This window comes from Microtus oregoni, unplaced genomic scaffold (assembly GCF_018167655.1).
Source record: "Microtus oregoni isolate MIOR12 unplaced genomic scaffold, Mior012 000001F_ref0000356, whole genome shotgun sequence".
Classification (NCBI taxonomy): domain Eukaryota; kingdom Metazoa; phylum Chordata; class Mammalia; order Rodentia; family Cricetidae; genus Microtus; species Microtus oregoni.
This window is the reverse complement of record NW_024543060.1, coordinates 26707045-26715730: the sequence shown is the minus strand read 5'-3', so window position 1 is coordinate 26715730 and position 8686 is coordinate 26707045. Positions and strand designations below refer to the sequence as shown.

At 36.4% G+C, this 8686-nt stretch overlaps 1 pseudogene; it reads left to right on the top strand.

The window, feature by feature from the left end:
- The first annotated feature begins 1390 nt into the window (after positions 1 to 1390).
- LOC121458753 lies at positions 1391 to 6305 on the top strand (annotated as a pseudogene).
- Positions 6306 to 8686: the final 2381 nt, after the last annotated feature.

Here is an 8686-nt window from a genome sequence, read left to right as displayed (position 1 = left end):
GTGTTAAAACAACCTGTTATGCCGTGTTTGTTTTGTTGATATCCATGGGAGGTCTGTCCTATGCCCTCTTCTGAATAGAAGTGACAGAGAAATGCATGGCGGCCTGAGTGCATGGGTCTTGGAAGGGACTGGAAGGAAAGGAGAGAGGGGCAACTGTGATGGGGATGTAGCATAAATTAATCAATTAACTAAAAAAGAAAGGAATAAACGATTTTAATAGCTTAAAATTATGACGTTTCAAAGAACATCACATATTTTTACAAAACCTTTTCAAAAGCCAATGTTAATTTTTGTATCTTATCTAAGTTTAGAAAAGCTTGGAAACGAACATTTGTTATTTTTGCATTTTGCCTTACCATTATTTTTAATTAAGTTTTGCCAGTTTTCTTTTTGCCTGACTTTTTCTGGAATATCTGAATATTCTTAAACATGAATTATAATTTGAATTGTTTGCATTTATTTTCCTTCAGCAACCCCCAAGGGCATACAGGATCATAGACAGAAAAATATTGTGCTTCTTTATTTTTTATTTTATTTTATTTTTTTTGTTTTTTTCAAGACAGGGATTCTATGTGGTTTTGGAGCCTGTCCTGGAACTAGCTCTTGTAGACCAGGCTGGTCTCGAACTCACAGAGATCCGCCTGCCTCTGCCTCCAAAGTGCTGGGATTAAAGATGTGCGCCACCACCGCCCGGCTACTTCTTTATTTATTAACTTGTAGCCTTTCCATAGAAGACAGCTTTTTAGTTAGCTTAACATTATTTCCTATATGTTTTTATACAGATGATAGATTTATTTTATGTAAACTAGTAAGCAAATAGTATCTAAAAAGCAATTTCCTAATGTTGTATGGGGTATGTTATAGGGCTGGAAAGTTTCTCCAGTAAAACATTTTTAAAATATTAATAGTCTTAATTCAATATTTTTAACATTTATTTGGAACAGGTTGGCACAAGCACTGTAATTATGATTATTTTACTGTATAAAGATTTATAATTATGTTTAATCTTGTCAAAAATTTGGAACTGATACTAATTTCAGACACAACCATTAAAGAATAAATTAAAAATATGTAATTGCCTTATATTATTTTTTTGAATGGAAGAATTGGATTAATTGCTATACTATTGGGTTTTAGTCACTCTCTAGTTCCTCTGCCTTACTTTTATCTCAATTATCTTTACAGACTGACAAGCAGACTTCATACACTTTAGCATTGGTAAAGTGAATCAAATAAATTTCATGCATAAATTCATTTAACAATAATGAGAAAAATAAAGATAAATCAGTTAATGAAAATTTTGATGAAATTGTCACTCTTACTATATTTGTCTTCTTCGAGTCTGCATAAAAATGGCACTGTAACACTTCTTTGACAAATACTGCTCGATATGATAAGAGAATGCTTAAAGGAAAAAGCTTTCTTAAACTTTCTCTTTCAAGAATATCATTTACTTCAATGTAAAGTCTGGTTCACATATGAATATTTATCACCTATACCAAATGTAATACCTCTTTTAAGACCTGTAGAAGAATGAAAATAGACGCATATCTATCACCATGCACAAAACTCAAGTCCAAATGGATTAAAGACCTCACTATCAGTCAGAACACATTGAACCTGATAGAAGAGAAAGTGGGAAGTACCCTACAGGAGATGGGCACAGGAGATCGCTTCCTATGTGTAACCCCAACAGCACAGACATAAAGGGCAACGTTGAATAAATGGGACCTACTAAAACTGAGAAGCTTCTGTAAAGCAAAGGACACTGTCACCAAGACAAAAAGGCAACCTACAGACTGGGAGAAGATCTTCACCAACCCCGCAACAGACAAAGATCTGATCTCCAAAATATATAGAGAACTCAGGAAACTAGACTTTAAAATGCTAATTAACCCAATTAAAAAATGGGGCACTGAACTGAATAGAGAATTCTCAGCAGAGGAAGTTCAAATAGCCAAAAGACACTTAAGGTCACGCTCAACCTCCTTAGCGATCAGGGAAATGCAAATCAAAACAACTTTGAGATATCATCTTACACCTGTCAGAATGGTTAAAATAAAAAACTTCAATGATAGCCTTTGCTGGAGAGGTTGTGGAGGAAGGGGTACCCTCATCCATTGCTGGTGGGAATGCAATCTTGTGCAACCACTTTGGAAATCGGTGTTTCGGTTTCTCAGGAAATTCGGGATCAACCTACCCCTGGACCCAGCAATACCACTCCTGGGAATATACCCAAGAGATGCCCTATCATATGACAAAAGCATTTGTTCAACTCTGTTCATAGCAGTATTATTTGTAATAGCCAGAACCTGGAAAAAACCTAGATGCCCTTCAATGGAAGAATGGATGAAGAAAGTGTGGGATATCTACACATTAGAGTACTACGCTGCGGTAAAAAAACAATGACTTCTCAAATTTTGCATGCAAATGGATGGAAATAGAAAACACTATACTGAGTGAGGTAACCCAAACCCAAAAAGATGAATATGGGATGTACTCACTCATAATTGGTTTCTAGCAATAAACAAGGGTCACGGAGTCTACAATTGGTGATCCCAAAGAAGCTAAGTAAGAAGGTGAACCAAAGGAAAAACATATAGTTGTCCTCTTGGCTATGGGAAGTAAACAAAATTGCCGGGGAGAAAATTGAGATCTTGGGGGTGCAGTGGGATGGGGGTAAGGGGAGATGGGGAGAGAAAAGGGAGAAGGAGAGAATGGGGGGAACTTGGGGAAAAAGGAGGATTGGGATAAAGGAAGGTTAGATAGGGGAGCACGGAAGCACAATTATTAGTTAAGGGAGCCACCTTAGAGTTGGCAAGAGACTTGAACCTAGATTGGCTCCCAGATGCCCAAGCCGAGGTCCCCAGTTAGTTCCTTGGGCAGCTGAGGATAGGGAACCTGAAATGACCGTATCCTATAGCAATACTGACGAATATCTTGCATATCATCATAGAACCTTCATATGGTGATGGATGGAGATAGAGACAGAGACCCACACTGGAGCACTGGACTGAGCTCCCAAGGTCCCAATGAGGAGCAGAAGGAGGGAGAACATGAGCAAAGATGTCGGGACCACGAGGGGTGCACCCACCCACTGAGACAGTGGAGCTGATCTATTGGGAGCTCACCAAGGCCAGCTGGACTGTGACTGAAAAAGCATGGGATAAAACTGGACTCTCTGAGCATGGCGAACAATGAGGGCTGATGAGAAGCCAAGGACAATGGCACAGGGTTTTGAACCTACTTCATGTTCTGGCTTTGTGGGAGCCTAGCCAGTTTGGATGTTCACCTTCCTTGGAATGGACGGAGAGGGGAGGACCTAGGACTTACCACAGGGCAGGGAACCCTGACTGCTCTTTGGACTGGAGAGGGAGGGGGAGAGGAGTTGGGGGAGGGGGAGAAGGGTGAGAGGAGGGGGAGGGAAATGGGAGGCTGGGAGGAGGTGGAAACTTGTTTATTTTTTTTTCTCCTTTTCTCAATAAAAAAAAAATGGGAAAAAAAAAGAAAAAAATTTCCATAATAATAATTTTTTTCTTGATGTAGAACTTAATAACAACAACAAAAAGCTGATGGTGAAAATTGTAAGTTGTTCACATACGTTGCAATGGGAACAGAGGTTGAGGTTAAACAGTACTTTAAGGGCTAAGGGTTAAAATGCCAGAGTACAAGGCACTATAGAATACAAATAAAGGAGGTTCTAGTTGGCTCTGAGATAATGAAGCAAGACAGATAACAAGGGTGAAACCTGTGGGCCAGTAAATGCAGACCACCTGCTCCTCAAAATGCTTACAGGAATATGTAAGACACACTAGTCTTACTTATATTTCTATTTCCAATGCAACTAATTAAACTAGACTAAGTTGTTAATGGTGTTTTCTACCAAGAAGTTTGGACCTAAAGTATCACCTCAGATAACCCCTTTTGTAAACATGAAGTAACAAAGAACAAAAGAAAAGCAACAGTAACTTATAGGTTAAATCAGAATTAACTCTCTACAGTAACTGACCATGTAAATGGGAGAACAAAAGAACATGGCCTAATTAATAGCAAAGGCATGGCTGAGTTTAATACGGCTGATCAAATAATTAACTCTAGCAATGAAAGTCTATAACTAACACATCCAGATTCAGTGAGAGGCACGTCACAGGGCTTTAAGGACCCCTATTTGATGGAACTGTTCATAAACTGTGCATCAAAATTACTCCAGTTGAGCCAGTATGATACAATTACAGTGTATACAACCTGCATTGATATGGAACATGAAAGTCCTGAGAACTGATCAATTTCATGGCAATTTCCCCAGCCTTCAACCACCCTCTGCCTAATCCTAAAACATTCCCAAACAAAAGAATACACTTTCCCTGTTTGGGAAACAATTTATTACTATCACAGTTTTCTATACTTTTTCTTCGATTTCTAACTCTTATGTAATAATTCTTAATAATGTTTGCTTTTGCATTGATTAGTCACAGAAATCTTAGATGACTAATTTTCTATTGCACAATGCAATGAATCAGATTAACTACCACACATCAATCTTTATTAGTCATGAATGTTATGTATTTCAACTTTCTGTCATTTACACCAAGGCTATAAAAGTTTTGTCAGACCTCAAAGTATTTGAAGGAGTCCAATATCTCTCTACGTTCTACATCTGTCATTAATGTTGATCAAATCCCCTTGGGTGATAGATGACAATTGTACAAATTGCTGGGTTACTTTCAAATTTGCATCTATGCCAATTTTTTATTCCCAACAATATATACTGTGATTAGTGATCATTCTTGCTCTATATGGTGATTCTAAACTGTTTTATTTGAAACATATTAATGTTTAACTGCATTAAAATGTGGTCTCATACAAGTTTAGTTTTGAAGTGAAATTTTACAATGAATACACACACTGACAAAAATAGTACCTTTATTATGCATATGCTTTTTTAGTTTATTGGTAAATAAAATAACTAAATAATCCATAAAATTTTAACTAAGAATTTTCTTACAGGGTCTTCAACCTGAAATTTGCTACAAGAAAACTAAATATGGATCTAGTTACCTGAACTTTTTTTAAAGCAAAGGTGTGTCAAAATTGTAAGAAAGTATTTCCTCAGAATTAATTAATGCGTGTATGTGTGAGTGTGTGTTTATGTGTCTGAAAAACAGTTTTTTAGAACTTACGGAAATAATCTTACATTTATATTATTATAATTCTATTTTTAATGTTTAAATGAAGCTTATTAACAATATCCTCAAAAGTATTTAAATAGAGTTTGATAATTTTATTCTAGCTTGGTGATATGGGATAATGCCCTTGTGCACAGACTTGTCATTCATATTCTTTAATAAAGTGCTGATTGGCCAGTAGTTTGACAGGAAATATAGGTTGGGTGATCAGACTAGAATTATGGAAAGAGGAAGGGCAAAGAGCCAGTCACCAGCCAGACACAGAGGATGAAAGTGAGAATGTCTTACTAAGGAAAGGTACCAAGCCATGTGACCATAGACAAGAATTATGGGTTAATTTAAGTTGTAAAACCTGGTAAATAATAAAATTGAGCTAATTGGCCAAACATTTTGTGATTAATAGTATAAGCCTCTGTGTGTTTCTTTGGGACTGAATGGCTGTGGAACCTGGCAGGACAGAAACTTCCGTCTACATTACAATAGAGTGCAATTTTAAACCCAGTAAGAAAAATATCTTGAACAGATTTTAAGAGATGGAGATTAATCTTGTGTGAAGGTTTTAAAGATGAAATAACACTGAATGAATAATTTAAGTATCCCTCTAAAAGTGACAAAATTAAAATCTATAAATGAAGCTACATAATAACTTAAAGATTCTTCCGAAGCTCTGGAGGCTGCCCGTATTTATGCCAACAAATACATGGTAAAGAGTTGTGGCAAGGATGGCTTTCATATTCGAGTGAGGCTTAGCCCTTTCATGTCATCCGAATCAACAAGATGTTGTCCTGTGCTGGGGCTGACAGGCTCCAGACAGGTATGCATGGTGCCTTTGGGAAGCCCCAGGGCACAGTGGCCAGGGTTTATATTGGCCAGGTCATCATGTCCATCCGCACTAAGCTGCAGAATAAGGAACATGTGATTGAGGCTCTTCGTAGAGCCAAGTTCAAATTCCCTGGCCACCAGAAGATCCACATCTCAAAGAAATGGAGCTTTACTAAGTTTAATGCAGATGAATTTGAAGACATGGTAGCTGAGAAGCGGCTCATTCCTGATGGCTGTGGGGTCAAATATATTCCTAATCGTGGTCCCCTGGACAAGTGGCGAGCCCTACACTCCTGAGGGCTTTCACGGTGCTCTCCTGTACCCTACCAAATCATGTTCAGTAATAAATCTCACATTCAGTCTGCTTAAAAAAAAATTCTGATTTTGAGCATTCTCCATGGAAAACCATGACCCCCTTCTCAACTATATGAATATACAGAATGTTTGAATGTCATATTATTTTCTAAAAATCTCTAAAATATAATTTTTAAGTGTCAAGAGAAAATCAACCAGAATTCCTAAACATGCCTTACGACCAGCCAGTGCTTACACTAGGATCAGATAAGTGGAAGAACCTGAAAGCTACTGAAAGCGAAAGAAAGGTAGTGATTGGAGTTACCTAGCTGCCTTGGAAACTCAGCACAGCTAGTGGATGGGACTAGAGGCAGGGGCACCATGCTGAACAGAGATGTTCATCTATCTTTCATAATTTTTGTAAACTGATAGGAGTACAAGGAACTTAGAGTTAATACCTTAGAATCAGCTCCTTAATCCAGATATTACAGATACTGCTATATCCTTAATCCAATCAAAGTGCATAATATCCAGTATGTTAGCATTTGCTTGGGTAATATTACTGAATGTGGTTTCAGTTCAGATATTTAAATTAAACATATTTTTTTCAATTAAAAATAAATGAACAAACTCATCAAGCAATGTAAGTGTATGAGTATAATTCCATCAGTTGGGAGATGGAGACAGGTAGATTGGAAATTCAAAGTCTTCCTCTATTGCTGTCTTTGTTAGGGTTTCTATTTCTGTGAGAAGACACCACAACCATAGCAATTCTTAAGAAGGAAAACATCTAATTGAGTGACTTGTAGTTTCAGTGGTTTAGGTCCTTATCATTTTGTCGGGACATGGTAATGTGAAGACAGACATGGTGCTGGAGCTGAGAGACCTACATCATGATCGTTAGGGGAAAAAAAGTACTGTACAACTGGCTGTAGCTTGAGCATATATAAGACCTTAAAGTCCATCTACACAGGTATGTACTTCCTCCAACAGTGCCATACCTACTCCAACAAAGCCAAACATTTAAATAGTGTGCCACTCCCTACAAGCTTATGGGGACTAATTGCACTCAAACTATCACAAAAATATAAATAAATATAAGGTATACTGTAGCCTGACTTGCATGAGATCTGGCTTCAGCACAAAAAGATCAATCTAAACATTTAAACATAATGTCTTTATTAGTATAATGCATTCATTATTCTTGTATTAATATACTTATGTGTGACCTATTTCACGAAGTATTTGTCATTAAGTCAATTTCATGCTATCCAAATATTTATAATTTATGGTTAGTTATAAATGTATGATATTCATTATTCTCATTACAGTCATGTATCATCACTTTTTAACCTTTTTTTTCTTTTTTAAGAGACACCTATCTAAATCTCATAGGTAGTTCAAAGAATAAAGCAGATAAAAACAGAAAAACAAGTTAAACAAATTTAAGAAATACTAATTGGTTCAGTACACCAATAAAACTAGAAAGAAATGTTCCTGAAAATTATTTGTAGATGTATTATATAAGAAAAAGTAGCTTGTGTTAAAAATATTTTAGTTAAGCCGGGCGGTGGTGGTGCACGCCTTTAATCCCAGCACTTGGGAGGCAGAGGCAGGCGGATCTCTGTGAGTTCGAGGCCAGCCTGGTCTACAAGAGCTAGTTCCAGGACAGGAACCAAAAGCTACGGAGAAACCCTGTCTCGAAAAATCAAAAAAAAAATATTTTAGTTAAAGACATAAATTATGTAATTCATTATATAGTATCAAATAGAGGAAGTAGTCTTGCTTTTCAGTATTATGTTATATTTCAGGCTTCCAAAATTATTCATTCAAAAATGTCCTTGAAAGTAATACAAACCTATGGTATAAAAGCAAATGTATTGTGCTATGAGCAATAATATATTGGTTTACCTAGAGAAATATTTATCCCTGTAATTTTAAACATGGCTTTCAAGTTGTGTAGAGAATAGAAAATTTTCTTAGTGTTTGTATGCATTACAAATTTACTGGCTTATTTTATTCAGCCATAATTGTTTTTATTATCTCCTTAGCTGAAAGAATCTATTTCACAACCAATAATCTCTTGAAATCCATTGAGCTACAAATTACACATTATGGGAAATTTTCAAAGATCATTACATTCCCATAAATTTTCCTTCTTGGTCTCCTCTATTCTTTCTTAAAGTTCTCCTTGTAACTTGGGAAGGCAGGGGCAGGATGGTCCCAGTAAAATAAAAACCAGGAGTCTGTGTACATTTAAGACCACTCTATAGCTTTAAGATCAAACACATCATACTTAATACTGTGTTTGCAGATTTTAAAAATATCACTAAAGAATAAATTAGACCTTAGTTATAATCTTTTGATATTTTCTGAGTTGTGAA